The sequence below is a fragment of the Erithacus rubecula genome (assembly GCF_903797595.1).
Source record: "Erithacus rubecula genome assembly, chromosome: 4".
In the NCBI taxonomy this organism is placed as follows: Eukaryota; Metazoa; Chordata; class Aves; order Passeriformes; family Muscicapidae; genus Erithacus; species Erithacus rubecula.
This window is the reverse complement of record NC_136686.1, coordinates 49,906,096-49,923,605: the sequence shown is the minus strand read 5'-3', so window position 1 is coordinate 49,923,605 and position 17,510 is coordinate 49,906,096. Positions and strand designations below refer to the sequence as shown.

Here is a 17,510-nt window from a genome sequence, read left to right as displayed (position 1 = left end):
TCTGGCATCTCCTTGGGACTAAAATCAAATCTAAGACTGGTGGAGGAAGGCTTTCCACTGCAGCACTGTTCTCCACAATCCTTCCTTTTCAACCCCAAATTTAAGCAGTATGAACAGAGGTACTGTCAGCCAACTAGATACGTTAACAAACAGTGTGGTAATCGCCTACGTATTAAAGGGGAAAATTGAAGCCAAGATTTTACAGTATGATTAATGGTTTCTGGATGTGCAGTTCAAGGTATTGTGAAGAAATGCTGAGTTCAGCTTCTGGAGAAAAAAAAAAAAAATTAGGCTCCTTTAACATCCCTTAAGCTAAACCAGCTTTGTGCTCCCCAACCACTATTTTGGGATGCTTGCCATGAGGACCTTGAGAGAACTACCTTCTACCTTGGGAAATTAATTAAGCTGCAATACATCACATTTAAAAGCTGTTGTCTTTGCTTCAGGTTGCACTTCAATCTTTGCTCAGCCAGCCTCTGTGGGTGGGGTGAACACGCATCCAGAGATGGGAAAAATAAAAGGTCTTTCTTGAGGGCCTGGACAGGTGAGTATCCATGAGGTAAGCAAGAGTGTGAGCCCATGAGCATGCTGCAACAGCCCCAGTGCCTGCTGTTCCCTGCAGAGCACACATGGATGGCATCCTGCTGTGAGCACACATGGTGGGACCATCTACAGTGGGACCATCCACAGTGGGACCATCCACAGTGGGACTGTCCATGGTGGGACTGTCCCTGCTCACCCTGCAGCTCCCAGTCCAGCTCCCCCAGCACCCACACAGCCTTTGCCACACACCCAACAGGGACAGGAGCTGGCTGCCCACCCCAGCCCAGTGCTGAGGGCAGCACCCCAGCAGAGATGTGTGGAACTCTGGAGTAGAGCTCACCTGGAGCAGGATGGGCTTGGCCTGCCTCTACTGTGTGACACCAGGCACACATGGGCAGTGTAGGTCAGCTGATTTGCTGATGGTGACTGTGAGGAATGGGGTCCAAAACCACCTGAGAGCATTTGGCTTTTGGCTAGGTCTCTGTATGCCTCTCACATACCAATGATCACTCAAACATCAATCAAATATTGTTCACTTTGTGACACTACAGCTACTCCGTGATCTTCATGGAGATCTCTCTGCTCTCCCAAACCTGAGACTGTCCTTTGCTCAGCTTCAGAGCAGCCTTTTGTCTCCAAGCATCCAGTATGGGTGGCCTTCTGGCTGAACACCAGCAGCTGCTCTCCAGCAACAATCCAGGGACACCAAATCCCCACTTGTGCACTGCACTGACCTACACTACATTTGCTCCCTTGATAGGCTGGGACTCTGAAAGAGCTGAGGATCACCTTGGCTGTGCTTGTGGAAGGGGCAGAGATAAAACCAGGTCTAAATCAGCTGAAAGGATAAAGGGACAATGACAACCTGGATACTGTGCAGAGTCTCTGTCAAAGGCTGCTGAATCCCTGCTGAAAGGAGATTTTGTGGAGCATATGATAGCAGGGTATAGTTGTCTCAGTCCACTGAGCTTCAAGTCTCCCCCTCTCTTGACATCTAATATGCCCCTCAAAATGGATCACTGTGTGTATAGGGACCATATCAGATAACCATACTGTTTAGCTGCTCCTGGGGATACTTCTGCACCAAAAAGATCCTAACAGCAAGAAACTCAGATTACCTCTGTTCTGACATTGCCTGAATACCAGAAAGCAGCTGCATAAGATGCTTCCTTTGTCTTAATATTTAACTGCTGTAGATCTTGGATGTGCTTATGGCTCAGCCTGAAACACCTGGAAATGTCTGTGCACTAGGCACACTGGACTCATTTGGCAGAGCCCAGTTCCACAAGTGAGATGAAGCTCAGTTTTCTTTCTGCACTCACATAAGACATATATTCAGGCTTAATAAAAAAAAAAAGCAATCCTTCTTTTGCTAACCAAAGATGCAAATCAAACAGCACTGGCAGACTGTTCTCTTTTCTTGGTTCTGTATAATTTTCCATGCAGAAAGTATTTTATGTGCCCAGTGAATTCTTTTTTCCATGGAATTCTGTTAAACTTTTGATTAGAAGACAAAAAAATACAGTACTCTTCCAAAAGTTGTTTCCATGTACAGGTGGATCAAGAATCTTCTTCATAGTGACAATACCTATAGTGCCACTATCTACCACAGAGAAACACAAATTCCATGGAATTACTGCAGCAGCAATGAACTGCATAAGCTGCCAAACCATACAGAAAGTTAATAGATTTGTTTGTGGACTAGACAAGGTTTAATTAAACCAGGCAGCTCTGAAGAACAGTAAATCCTCTCTCTTTTTGTCTTCCCCTCCCCTCCCCCCCCCTTCTTCTCTAGAGTATCTTTCTCCTAGTGGCTTTCCTCTTCTTAATAATCCCATCACAAATGACAGATATGTTATCAGTCATCACTGGGATTTGACACATTCTTAATACCTGTCATGACAGCTCTGAAGTCTGCATGCTATTCCATTGTATTCCAAAGCATTTGCAGGAGGTAATGGACACATCAAACACCAGTCAATGGCTCTGCTTTATTGAACTGCTGAAGGCTTGCAATATAGAAGGAGATGCTTAAAAAAGCCTAATTGTGATTATTCAAAATCACACACATAGTAATTAAATATAAAACAGTATATAATGTGCAGTGTATTGCTGTGCCCAAATAGTCTCTCCTGGTATCTTGGGTCTCTGTTTTACTTTAATAGAGAACCTAATGTAGAAGTGAGATGCAAGTCATGGCTAGAACTAGAGTCAACATCAAAGGTGGTCACCTGAATTGATATGAAGACAGTGGGATTGTGAAGTGTGTCACTCACAGCAGCTGTCAATACTGCCAAAGAGTAAATGTGAGTGCAGTAGAACATGAGTGTGAAAAGTGTCTCCCTGATGGGGACACAAGGAAAAGACAGCATCCTTCTGCTGAGCAATAACGACCAGGAACACCAACTTACAGGTTTTGTGTGAGTCCATTGCTAATGTCTTTTGTTTTCTGTGGATCTCTTAATACAGGTAGTTTTGTTTTCTTTTGTTCAAGCCCTCAAAAGAGCTGTAACAGATAAAGCAATACAGAGCTCTCCAAGCAGATAAATTTTCTGTTGACCAAATTCTAGTATTACTTCAGATGACTCTGGTCATCTGTGTGTAAACTTTTTAGGCACAAAAGGCTTTCTCTCAGTTGAGCTGAGCTGCTGCAAAGCATCATATGGTTACAATCTCTTCCAATAGCATATGAGCTGTGATGCCTGGAAAGGCTGACCTGGAACAGAGACTAGACAAAATAAAAGGAATAAAATAGGTATTTACTGAAGGGATATACTTTGGGCAGTGCAAGAGCCTGGCTGGGGCTCACACAAGTGAAATCCAAGATGGACCCCAATCATGAGTTTTTACAGTTTTGTAAGTTTTGGTTCATCTACATTTTGGGGTCAATTATCCAACCACAGCCCCAGGTTATGAAGTATCAGTCCCGGCTTGCCCCCTTCCCTTCAATGTTGTTTATGCCTTTGGGTACCAGTTGTCCTTGATTCTCTAGCGGGGAAGGAATTGTTTTGTCTAACTGCCCCATGAAGAAAACTTACTAACACCTAATATGAAGTTTCAGAGTTACACACCAAGCAGCAAAGAATCTGAAAAATATAAAAGCTAAACCCCAAGGCATCAGCTGCATGACAGCAGTGTGCTTTGCCATTAGTAAATGCAATGGCTGGTTATTCTCAATGCACTTACAATTTTGCACAAAAGCAGAAAAACCACCCCCAACAAAAACAAAAACCCCACACAGATTAGAGACAAAGAAGTCCTGTGTAACTCAAGGCCCTTTCAGCAAGGCAATAAAGCCAAGGCAGAATTGTGAGCTGGAGTCAAAAGGAAGTGTCCCATTGACATAATGAGCTTTGGAGCAGGTCTGGAGGGAAGAAGACAGGCAAAACACTTTCAGCCACCTAAGTGATTTCATGACCACTGGACAGAATGAGTTAACGAATATGTTGTGGTTTAAGAGTCTCGAGGCATTGTTTCAATCTACAAGAAAAGGATGAGCAAACTGGGATTCCTTACAGTGCAACTTTATTTAGGAGAGATGCAAAAGTTTTGCACTTATCAAGCACTTGGGAACAAAGTGATGGCATTTAGAGAGGTGAGAATATTGTTGCCAGAACGCAGCAAATCCTATTCCAGGGATCTGAACCACTGCAATAACAGCACTGGTCGAGTATAAGCTCGTCTTCCCAGCTGAAGTACTGTCAAAAAAGCTGAAAGGCGAAGTTTACTTTTAGTAGGCCTCTCACCAGATCAGATACTGCCTGTTCTTGAGTGGCCAATGTAAAAACATACCACAAATAAATATGGTATATTTTATATGATATCATATTTTCTGATATCATCTCATACCAGTGCATATTACAGATTAAATTTGTACTGGGAGCTGAGCTTGGGTTGCATGGAGGTAAAATCATGGCAGCACAGCCCCACTGAGAAGTCTCCCAGCAAATATTCCCTTCTGGCTTCGGTCCAAGGAGCATTACTGCTTCTCCTGCTGCCTACACTCCCCAGTTATTCCTTTCATATACCCCCTCAGCTGTAAGCAAATCAACATGCCAATCCCTTGGGACACATGGCTTAGCTTATACTTAAGACTTGCCACTCTGCTTTGTGCTTTGGACATTGATTTCCATTGTCTCAGCTATCACGCAACAAAAGGGCATTTAATTGCTGTCTCGTTTAGTCTGGGGGAGAAGAGGAGAACAACTTTTTCCAGCCCTGATTGATGGCAGCCATTAGCACCTCCTAGCACAATACTGACTTACTAGAAGCATGATATACATGTGAAGTTCAGTGCCACACAAGTGACTCAGATTTGCAGCTCTGCTTACTTGAACAACTACAGAGACGAAATCTTCACGTGAAGTGAATTTGCAGAAATGATTACACTGACCACCCATTTAAAGAGAAAACTTCAAAGATTAAGTAGGTTTGTTGAAACCTTCTAGAAACAAAAGAAAGTTCAGCAGAGATCTCAGTTTTTGTTTCACTTGTCAAGGGCTCTACTAGCATGTAGGTGCTCTAACGGTTGTGAAAGAAAAAAAAACAAACAACCCACCCAACCAACGTGATTTATACTTATTTACATACATTTAACATTAGGAAACACTTCATATCCACTAGGCACCAAAGTTCCCAGTTGCATACTACGAAAGGCAATGCTGAAGAATCCTATAAACAGTTTTCCCCTTTTCGTGAGAGTGTATTTTCTTTGTGATGGAGGAAAGAAGAAAATTAATATCCACATTTAACATCCTCGTTCTGGAGAGCAATGAGCCACATGCCTTGGTGTTCAAGCCAAACTGCTGATAGTGGATTTTTAGTACTCGTCTCATTTCATTAAAAAGAAAAAGGATGCAAATCTCCCTTTCAAAAGAACAGCGCTCAAGAAACAACTAGATTAGTGAAGGCTTCTTGAAACAGCACCTTTAATCAGTCCTGTTATGTGAAATTTGCAGTAATTTCAGTAAAATTTAATGTAGTTTGATGCAGCTTATCAAAACATTAAATAATTGCAAAATATATGATCAAGCAGCTTTTGAACACCAGACTTTCCAGTCAGACATAGAAACAAGCTGAGGCACTAGGTATTATCAGACACACCTTTTTACATTTTTTGGAACATTTGCCACGGGAGAGGCAGATTGAGAAAGGCTGACTTTCAGCAAGGCAATGATGTACAGCCAAACACGCAAGCACTCTCACTGTCTCAGCTGTGGGAGCACTAACCCTGGCCAGGCAGAGGCTTTCTGAAACCATGCTAGCTATACCCACAAAAAACCACTTCTGACTACTTTCTGAACATATGCTCTGTTATTCACATAATTGGTTTAAAATTCCACAGCAAAATTACTCTGCAATTACTCGCTTTCAGTGAGTCCACTTCTTACATTCACATCCCCCACAGGACCCACCTTTGTTCCTCAGTGATACTCATCTTGCCTGATGTGCATTTCTAAATAAGCTTAAATAGTGGCTATTTCTGTGTGATTTCATGCTTTTTCCTACATTTAGAAAAATCGTGATTTTAGGTGCATAAATGAGTGTGCAATGGCAGAATGTGCATTTTTGGTTTAGAACAGCTGTTTTCACTTTTATTCATTCTGCAGCACACATGCATGGAAAACTATATTTTGATTCTTCCTTTCCCCAATTGTTTTCAATGGAAAATAAAACACAGAAGCATCCAAAACAAACAACAAACCCCCTCCCCCCCAAAAAAACAAACAAAAAAAAAATTTACTAAAAAACTAAACAAAACCCCTCCCAAACTGGCACGAGGCCAGATATTAGTTAAACACTAGAACACACTTGTTTCCTTAACTTGGCTCTTCCTAAATTTTGTTTTCCCCTCTCACTGTTTCCTTTTTCTTTGGTGCCAGGCAGGAGACACGTGTTTCTCTTGCTGGAAAGGCTGAGTGTTATCTTCCAAAAAGTTCAGTCTATGGACAATTATTACTGGTAACTGAGAGGAAGGTGGCACACAGGATCCCAGAGTCTCTCCTTTCCCTCCAGGCTTGTGCCAGGCTGGAATCAGAGCTCTCAGTGGCAGCACCTCCAGGAGCAACACAAGCACTAAGAAAGCTGCCAAAAGGGATTTAAACCACTTTGCAGCTGAAGAACAGACCAAGAACCATGCTTGTGCAACCCTTCTATCAATTTTGCTTCAGATCACTTTGGCCACTTGAGAATAAAGAAGAAGGTTTTCTATGCTGGCTTCTGAGAAACCTGCCAAGCCAACACACACTAATCAATGTGAACAGGTCCTGGCAAAGAAGTTGATCAAATCCCTCCGATCATCCTCAGTCACAGACAAACCCACACACCTTGGAGATTCAGGTCAGCCACACAGCTGCTCAGCATCCCCTGGGAGACTCACAATGTAAGTGCAAAATTAGGGCAAGCACTAGCACAGCAGTAGGCTGCAGCATGCTGCTGGCAGAGGCACAAACCTGCTCCTCTACCCAGCACACCATCTATAAATAGGTTTATGAATACAGAACCTCTGCCAAGCTATTCTTGCTTTTTTTTTTTCCTTTGCTAATTTTTAATGCCTCTTGCAAGACTGACTCCTAGAAGTTTTATCTCCATTATTAGTAATAAACACTTATTAAATGCTCCAGCAATGTCTGAAAGTCTTGATAAATAGCAACAAATTTGTCTAGAAAACCAGAATATAATTTTATATTTGGAAAACTCTATTGTATTAAAAAGAAGTAAAAAAAGCTTACCTGAAAACAGAAAATTCACATGAAAAATCTGTGTGCACACCACAAACAAGAACCCACTTCTTCTGGGACTTCAAGAGGAGACGAGGTGGTGCCAGTGCTTATCCTTGCTCAGATGTGCTCCTGGGGGTACCAGCTGAGCCCCAGAACTGAGCCCTGGACTGTCCCCCTCACACTCTGCACCTGGAACAAGAAGAGAGGGGCTCAGCTCCCTCAGTGCAGGAGCAGCACAGCATTCCACAGCCCAGGCACAGTGAGGGATGCTCACCCTGCCTGACTGCTGCACCCTCACCACAGCCTCATGGAAGGGCAGGCTCAGGACAGCTGGTCCTCTGCTCCTCTCCACTGCAGGTGCCTGCTCAAGGCACAGACACAAAGCACTAGAAACCCACAGAGTACCTACAGAGCATCCTAACTCTGCCTTGGAGAGACTGCTTTCCCAGATGATAGCTGTAGCCCCATAGCAAACCTGCTAAAGTCCAGACTATGGCAATTACACTTTATAGTAAGAATTTTGTTTTGAGCTGCCAGTTTTTGGGTGACCAAACAGCCAGGACTCATTTCAAACAGAGACATTAACCAAGGACTTAAATTACCTTGTACTTTCATCTGGTATCATTCACCTGTATCTGTTTTTTCCTTTTCCCTCTCAACCCTTACATATTTCACCATCCATTTTCAAGGATGGATGACTAAATGAAAGCCTTTATTAAGCCTCAGTTTTCAAAAGCAATGTCACCTTCCAGTTTCCCTTTGCTTCAGAAATTAGCTTCTAGGGGCATATTCTTGAAAAGCCTACATCTATACTTATTTAAACTTTCTGGGGAATAATTGAGTATGGAAAGTAAGGTTTAGCCTGATTAAATTTTTATTTCCATCTAAAAATAAAAGGAAATGCATAGTAAAGAACTAGGAAAGCTTAAGCCTTTTTATTTTTTTTAAACTTCTGAAAGATGAAGACAAAGGAAACATATTACAATAATTTTTTTTCCATTTCAGAAATCCCAAGAAACTTATGACCATATTCTTAAGTTTTGAGCTATATAGAGTTGACTGGTAAATACTTTATATGTTCTGAGCTAGCTGATCTTACGGGCCCCAGTTTGAGCCACAGGACTATATGACCTCTGGTGGTCCCTTCCAAACCAAGTAATCCCATTATTTTTTCCAAAGGGAACAAAGAATAGTTTGTGCTTTTCAGAAACAAAAACAAACTTTTTTCATGTTTGCCACCACTTTTACTGTATTCATCTTCTCCAGCAAGGAACATTCCAACAGTCCAAATATACACTCATTTTAAATATGAAAACTCTTTAAAAGTTATTTCAATCCCAAATTATCAGAAGTATCTTGTCACACATCACAAACTGAAAGGATTTAATGCATTTAGGTTAAATTAGCCTGGTAAGAAAACCAAGAGAATGCATTCAAAGTACTGCACTAACACTAAAGAAGGAACTCAGGTAAAAGACAGTGGTAGTGTTTTCTGCAGAAGAAGCACCAATTTTACAGTAATGCATTTTCTATCTGTGATTCTGAAGGCAGGACACTATTTTTTACATCAGCTCTCATGTCACACAGCAGTCAGCCCTGTCTGCAGTGAAAGCAGGGGAATCCCTTGCACACTCCCACCTCTCCCTGCCAGCAGCACCTCCAGTAACACCTCCCTGTGCCAAGGCCAAGGTCACACACAAGAACACATCTGTGGATCATCACACAGCCTCTTCCCAGCCTGAGCTCCACTGCCTCCATCATGCCCATCAAACCTTCTGGCCAACAGGTTTGCTCACTGTAAAAAGCTCTTTTCAATAAGTCTCCTGGAAGATAAATATTCTGAGGCATTTTTCTCCAAAAATTCTTAAGCATGCATGTTTCTTGACTAATAGTAAAGAAAAACCAACCCTTGTGCAATGCAGCAAGATCTTTTCTGTTTCTCTGTGTATCTGCTCTCAGCAGAGAGGAATAGAGACATTATTTACTAGATAAGATATCCAGGGAATGAGGTACTGGAATTTCAGTCCTAAAATACCATGAAGACATGAATTAAAATAAAAAAATAGATAGTCTTTTTCAATCATCAAGGTGAAAGAATACCATAGGGGGCAGGAAATTTCTCCTCAAATCTAACTGTGCCTTATTCCTGTTGCTCTGCCACTTCTGTCATCTGTTTTCTCCCTTCCCCTTCTCCCAGAACTGCAAATGTTGTTGCATTTCCACTCTCTTGACCCCACCAACACAATGGCCATCAGACTCTATCCCTGTTTCTGCTGCAAGGGAACAATGAGACAAGAAGGGGGCAATCCCCTCAGAAAACCACTCACATGGGTCTACCTAGCAAGTGGATAAATACTCTTTCTTCTCTCATTTTTCAAGAATTTCTAATAAAATAATTTCAAATAAATTAACACCATGACTACTTTTAAAGTTGAGCCTTAGCCTCAAACAGAGTTTAAAAATATCATTGTTAGGCATGAAGAGCTTTTTCTTAGCATGACCACAGTTTGCTTCAAAGCTCATTGTTTATATAGGAACACTTGACATGCAAAGTCAAATTTAAGGATCCTGGGAATGGCTGTGCATGACAGGCAGCTGGCATGCAGGTCTACTGAAAGGATGCAGTTCTGCACATGAAGCCACAAGAGTAAGATTCCTAATTATATGCAGTAACCAAGGCATGGAAGAAAAAACAGTTCATCAGTTAACATCCAGCAGCACAGTAAGGAAGCTTTGTTCTCTTCTCTGGAAAGAGGACAGTCAATACTGCTCATGTGAAAGCCTGGATCCACAGCCCTCCAGGCTTAATTAGAAAATCATGAAGAGTACAAAATGGCATTGGACACAAAAAATGATCATTTTTCAAGTAAATTTAGTAGAGTGAGCACACTTACATTTACAATCCACACTCCCTCATGCACCCTTTTTTTCCTTGTTAATGATACAGAGTTGGCTGCAGATGCAACAAAACCTGTCAGCAGCTGCAGGGGTGTCCTAAAGCAAGCCTTGGCTATTATTCCAGCTGTATAGATGAAGGTCCCTGACATTGCTAACACCTCTGACATTTTATAATCAATTGCCAACATTTACAGAGGAGAAATACCACTAGCTTTGAACACAAGCAGAAAGAAAGACATTCTTCTCAATTAATTTTAAGCTTGCTCTCTCTGAGCCAAAACATGAAACATGAGGCAACCTAACAAGTCAAATATCAGTGAGATTGTTTTCTGGCAGCCAATGCCATATTCTGTTTGTATATAAACAATTGTAGTTTATCCATCTCTTCAAAATAACTGCAGCATGAATCATCATAAGGACAGTGTCAGAGAAAATTGCCAAATACTTGTAGCCAATGAAAAACAATAATTTTACTCTAAAAGCAACCATGAATATCTGACTATTAGCATGTTGCTAACACCAAATACCTACTGGAGAAATCTAGTATTTTGTGGATTAGATTCTTGGAAGATGAAAGGGGCTGACCTTTACCTATACCTTTGCTGCTGATGAAGAATGATGAAGCTCTTACTGTACACTGCATGTTCACCTTTGTGCCTGCTTTTGAGAACAGGAACAGAGATTGCTGCCTTTTCAACTAGTCTTATGCTGATTTTTAGCCAGCTGCAATATTCCACTGCTATAGCTAAGGATGGAGGGCTAAGGAAGAGATTTTCAAACAATACTTTGTAAAGGGTCCACAAGTCCTGTCTGATTTATAAACTGTCAATGTGCTTGATGAGTTCAGCAGCTGTGAAGCTCTGGATAGACATTACTGCCCTTACCCAATAGTTCAAAGCAATCGTTTTTAGTTAATACAGGGCCTCAGAGAACACAAGGGTCTCTAACTTAAGACCTCCTGGAGACCTATATTTTGGTCAAAATTCTTGCTCCTGACAGTCCTTCTCACCCTTCAGCTCCTAATTCAAATGATCAGTCCACCCTTGCTTTCCACAGGAGCTCGTTGCTGTATGTTGTAATATTTGCATCAAATACAATTGCCAAAGGCACTCCAATTTTCACTAATAGTTATCATTAGGAGAAAAAAAAGTATTTTTGTCCAAAAAGAGCCATTTCTTGATGTTTAGCACAGGCAGGATAACGGTCACAGGCAGCATCTTGGCTCAGCAGGCAACAGGAGTAGGTGGTAAATGAGAGTGCTGGGGAGGGGACAGAACTTTGTCCAGGGGGGAGAGGGGGCAGTGTCTGCTAAAGGAGGCACCCTGATGGCAGTAGATTTATGCATCCACTCTTGTCAGTCTAGGAGGAGGGAATCATTATGCAGGGCCAGCTGCAGGGGTGTGCACTGCTGTCGGGAAAAATTAGAAGTCTAGCAATGAACTATAAAGAAGGGAGGAATGACAGTGAATGAAAACTCCATGATAAACCCATTTAGGCTTTCTTCTCCCAGGGATGAAATATGAAGCATAATCTCTTTGGCATATATGCTGGCAGAGACTCAAAAAACCACTCAGTTTTTTAGGTACACTCAGGCACATGGCCCAGAGTGTGCAGTGACAGTGCCCACCCAAAGGACTGCAACAGCACAGGGTGTGGAGCACGAGTCCCTTCTCAGCAGGTCCAGCTCAGTTCTGGGAGCTGGGGAGGTCTGAATAGCTTCTTGTCCTGTTTAAGGCAGAGGTGTGCTTTTTTTCCTTCATTAATACATTCAGAAATATGAAATGTTCCAAATATTTATTCACTGTGCTTGGCTATAAAAAAAAAAAAATAAGGATTTTTGGTCATACTGGTATTGGAAAACAAGAGAATAGGGAAAGAGCAGGCAAGAAAAGCCATGCTCTTTAATATACTCCCAAAAGCCCCTGGTTACAATTCAAATCCCAAGCCTAAGAAGGAAAGTGTTTGGTAGCTTTTCCTTCTGCCTGTCCTGACCACAGCTAAAGCCAAGGGGCTGGTGAAACTCCTTCTGGAATGCTAATGCCTTGCTGAAAGCCAGAAGGTACAAAATAGAACTGTTTGGAGAATGCTTTCCTGGGGGAAAAAGGGAGGGAGAGAGGGAGGGAGGGATGTACTTCAATACATTATTTTAAGTTACACATAGGGTCCCATATTGTTGGGCATATTTTTACCAGGAACAGAAGAAATACATTTTGCTCAGCATGTTAACATTGTAAATTCTGCCACTGTATGTCCTTCACTGCAAGCTCCTTGAGAGACAGTTTGATGAGAAAGGTTTGTTCAATTAAGAGTGTAAGAATCATGGAAAACAAAAACAAACCACGAGCAGTTCTACTATAAAAGTCCTTCTTTTACTACACAGCACATTCAGAAACACGGGTACTAATTTAATTCTAATTTAATTAAAGGCTGCTCTTCTATGATATTCTTCCTGGTGGCATCATCTATCAAGTAAAATAAAAAATATTTCTTCCACCAGGTGTCAGATCTTAATCTGACGCCACTGACCACATTGTAACTACCTGGTGTTTGACAAGGATTTATACCTGGACCAGCCAGGTCTAACAGCCTAAAAAACTGCAAAAGCTCAGAAGTGCATTAAAAAAAATCACTCCAAAACAATGTTGATACATTATTTCATTAACAATGTGAAGGTGTAAATGGGATACTGAAGAATGGGGTCTTCTGATGAAGTAAATGGAAGATATCTATGTGCATAAAGGCTCAAAGCACATAATTCTGAAGGCCACTGTTTGATCAAAGCTTTGTGAGGAAACACAGAAATAAACCACAAGCTGTCACAGTGAGCAACAGAAATAAAACTGGCAAATTTCTAAACTATGAAACTATATAGTAGTCAAAGTGCAAACAACACTTCTTACAGCTACATAGTTATGTTTCAAGGTTTTTTTCCTAAGGAAAGTAAGGACAGGCAAATGTATAATTTTAATATCAATTCAGAAAAAAGCTTTAATACTAAGATATCAAATTTATTATGGAAAAGGGAAAAGGAACACAGTTATTTATCTGACTTGAAAACAGCACAGTGTCAAGTTAATTTAAAATTCAATTTCAGTTTAAAGCATTACAAGGAAGAAATGATCCTATGTATCATAGGCTGCAAATTGAAATCCTAGCAAGGTTTTTGTCTGCCAACTAGCTGTGTATCAGCTATAAAGCCAGATTGCAGGTGCTTCTTTTAGGAGATTGGGCTGCAAGGCTCACATTCCAAGAAGTTTGTAATTTACTCTTCCCAAAGGCATTTTATTTAAATTTTTTTATAGTCAGTTAGTTAATGGAAAGCTGGCATTACAGTAACCTAGAGGTAATTTCAGCAAGGTACAGAAAGTGATTCAAAAGCACAGAGGGTCCTACCCTGTAGAAGTCACCAAGAGGGTGAACATTCATATAAACACATCCTTTACGAAAGCAAACATGCAAAAGCAGTTTGCAAAAACAGCTTTTAGGATGACAGGAATTTAATACATAAATAAAGAACTATTGGAGTTTTTTGCCCTTTCTAGAAAATACACCTGCACAAAAATGTTTCATTTAAACTCTACACAAAACCTTGAACATGATGGTTTGAGGGAAGAAGCAGGATAATCCTCACAGTTTTTGAGCTGAGGGATAAATAAATCTGATAGAAAGGACATTTAATTCACCCCTGGATTCCAAACTGAATGAAAGCCTACTCAGATTTGGTACATATTATTAAAAAAGTGACTTAAGGACAACAGCTAGACTATCACCTTCAGAAGGTTTCTGCAAAGTGCACCAACCAGTCTGAACAGAAAGGCAAATTCTGCCACCAGCCAATGACAACCCAGCTGGCCAGCAGACAGGAACAGGGCTGGAAGGGCACAGAAAACCTGCACCAACAAAGAAAATAAATGTACATCCCTGACCTCCACTCCTCCAAACGAAAGGCAAAGAGAAGCTGCCATTTATAGCAGCTGGGCTACTTTTATTTAGTCACATAGGCCTTGAACCTCCTTGTACAAACACTGTGAAACCTCAAAACCTTGCTGAGGGAGCAGATGAGCACCTTGGAAAGCTTTAGTTTTGTCAAAGTGGAATTTAAGGTGTGTGCAAATTGGTACTCAGGAAAGGGTAATATTTGAGGACATGAATTTATCTCCACTGACATATCCACAGCTGGGAATCAGTATGAACAGCTTCCTCATGCTGATACATTTCACTTCTTTTTCAAATGCAAAGATGTGGAAAACATTATTAGAGGTGATAGAAAAGTGTTATCATACTGCAGTAATGGCTTTCATCCTATCTTTGAAAATGTCATAATTTTGTGTAAATTTATCATGTATAGCCATTATGTATAGTTAAATTTTTCATAAAAAAATAATTTCTAAAAATGCTGGAAGATTTACAAACACTAAGGAGGGAGGAATTTGATACAGCTTGAGATGGAAAAAATGCCTTTTGCCCTTATATGTTTTTTTTTAAATACATCTGGGTCCTTTCCTGCTCCCACAACAATACATGAGTGTGGTTATGCCCCTCCCCACTCCCCATACACTCCCCACTCAAACCCTCACCATTTAAATGGTTTATTCACCTTTTTGCCTTACCATGCATTTTTGGACCTACAGCTCTGAGGCAGATTTTGAAAAACTTTTGCTGAAACTTAATATGGAAACTACCACCACCACACCAATATTTTTACACATGGTATTACAAAAATATACCATTTTCTCTAATGTAGTGTTCTTTCCCTGCTTCCTGCTCTAGCAGAAAACAGAAACAGGTTTAGCAGCAATAAGGAATTGATGGATATCTTCACTATGCAGTGCCCTAGTGAAAAGGTTTACATCTGAATTATGCAGTGTCCCTTGCAGAGTGGCCAAAACAAGCCTCAGCTTGCCTAAATTTCTGTGGAAACTAAAAATCACTGTTTTATAAAACCCCCCCCAAAACAATCCAGATTTAAAACTATGCTGCATTTTTAACTAGGAAAACGGGGCCACAGCACAGGGATGTTGCACACAAAAGGACACAATACTTGCTTTCTTTCCAAGCTGTCCCTGACACAGCATGTGACCCCATTCTAATGCTACTTTTTAGTAAAACATTTTTTGGTTGCCAGATGTTGCACAACCCAAAGGAGGAGGGCTGGAAGCTGGAAATGCCAGCTGCTCCAAGATAATTTGCCTTAGACTAAAGCAGCCTGAGACTGGAATGCTCCTCACTTGATGAAGAAAGCCTTCTGTGCAGGACTTGAGGCTTCAGATTTTTACCAGTGTGATGGAGTTTGGGAATTCAAGTTTTACTGGACTCTGATAGCACTGTCTGATACCATTTGATTGTGATTTGGGCAAAACTAGCTAGTAAAGGTGATCAGAGATGATTGTACATGGACACAACCACAGGGTTTTCATAGCTCACAGTGCACCATGGAGTGGGCAAAAGGATTAAATAATGCATCAAACTCCATCCCCCTGCACATGTAAGAACAAACAGTGGTGCAGCAGAAGACCAAAAGCAGCCTAAGACTTTTCATTTAACTGTCAATCATTTCATCTTGAAAAACTAAAAAGAGATTGTTTTAAAAGAATTTTAAATGTTTAAATTCTTCCCCTTACATTTGGCTTGCACACCAAAGTGATAAAAAAGCTTCAAATATTCCAGCATTATGCAAAAAAAGTTTAAAGTAGTACTTCAGAAAAAAAAAATAAAAATCATAGAACCCAAATATATAATCATATTCTTTGAAATCACTTTCTGTTCCACTAAGACATTTATACTAATTAGTGAGCCCCTCATTTAATCTTTTCATGTAGAGATAATTTCTAAATGACTGAGATTTAGGATACACTATTTTAATACTGATGGTGTACCTAATGAGATCAGATTTTTAATAAGTTTCTAGGCATTTATATTAGAGAAAGGCTTTGACAAAAAAATAAGGTATCTGAAAATCATTAAGAGTGAATCTGTTCAGATCATTATAATCACACCTGCTATTCTTTTTTATATATCATTATGTGGCATAGGTGAAATCCTTGATGCAAAATGCCTGCAGGTCCATTTATATCTCATTCTCAGTATATACAAAACTTTCAGTAAAGAGATGCTAAACATAAGGATAAACACATGCCACTTGTGATTAACTTAATCAGATCTAATTTGGTCAGCAAAAAATGTTAGCTACTTCCTAATTTGTTTATTGACCACTATCAGAAAAACAATTCAACATCCATGCCAGCATTGACATTCTAATTTAATATTATCACTTTTTATTCCATATCTTGCCTGTGAAATACATAATTATGAAAAGCAATTATCATCATATATGTATAGGTGCTGCTTCATTTTTGTACAGAAGTATATCTAGAGGTACTGCAGGTTGCCAGTAAGACTGCAGTGTGTCCATATGTTAGATTATGCACAGCCTGAGCAAATGCTGAGGCACATCATCTTTCAGTAGTATAGCAATTTCAGGCTTGGACTGATTTTCTTACAGAAATGCAACCAATTAGTACTCAATTTTGAGCCATACCAGAAACACTCCCTCAATAGATTCAAGAGCCTTGATCATTTGCAGCAGCTCTTTTGAAGTGGCTAACTTGAAAAAATTAAACAGATGAGTATGCTTTATTTCTGTACATTCCTGATTTTATTGCAGCTCCTGTTTCTGTGCACTTCCCTCCTTCACTTGGGTTCAGTCCAAGCCATCCAGGCCTCCCAGGACAGGGAGGAATCCTTGACCCACATTTGGAGGATAAATTCCTGGTGGGCTTCTGGGGTTTAGTGCAGGCAGCACGAGATCACCTGCACTGCTGCTTTTTCCAGGCTGATGACATTGATGTCTCTGTATAAAGTACTGTTTGTTCAGAAAGACAACAGTGTGAAGAGCAGCCTGGCCATATCAGGGAGTTAACAGATCTGCAGGGCTCACAAGGAGTCATGTGCCTCCTGCATGAAAGCCCTGGAAGAGTTCCCCTGCCTGCTCAGCCGAGCCTCAGGACTGTGTCTGGGGCATGTCATTTGCTGCAGTTTGAAGCCCTTTTACTACAGTTTACACAAAGGTAGGAAATATCTATAGTTCCTCTATAGGAAAAACTGTCTTTAGAACCTACAGTGGTATTTTAACGCTTCACCTATGCGGCCTGGAGCACAAAGTCCAAGAGAGCTCAGAGAAGGAGATGCACATACAGTCACTGAACACCACAATCCCTGATGATGCTCTGTATCTCCAAAGCATTGCTGTTGCCTATATTGATTTGCCTGCTGAGGGAACCTGTACTCTACACCTATAACCCAACTGTTCCAGCAGAGACAATTGAAAGGTAAATGTAGACACAGTTC

General features: G+C 40.7%; 1 protein-coding gene across 4 annotated transcripts in view; it reads right to left on the bottom strand.

Annotated features, from left to right (window-relative positions):
* The window catches only part of PLXNB2 (plexin B2), a 250,109-nt gene that overhangs the window by 162,281 nt on the left and 70,318 nt on the right, over positions 1–17,510 (bottom strand). For 3 of the 4 annotated variants that reach the window (XM_079305134.1, XM_079305133.1, XM_079305135.1), the window contains one exon: positions 7,275–7,454. The exons of the other annotated variant lie outside the window; for it this stretch is intronic. The gene's annotated coding sequence lies outside the window, so the exon portion shown is untranslated. The remainder of the gene's footprint in view (positions 1–7,274; positions 7,455–17,510) is intronic. 4 annotated transcript variants of the gene reach the window in all.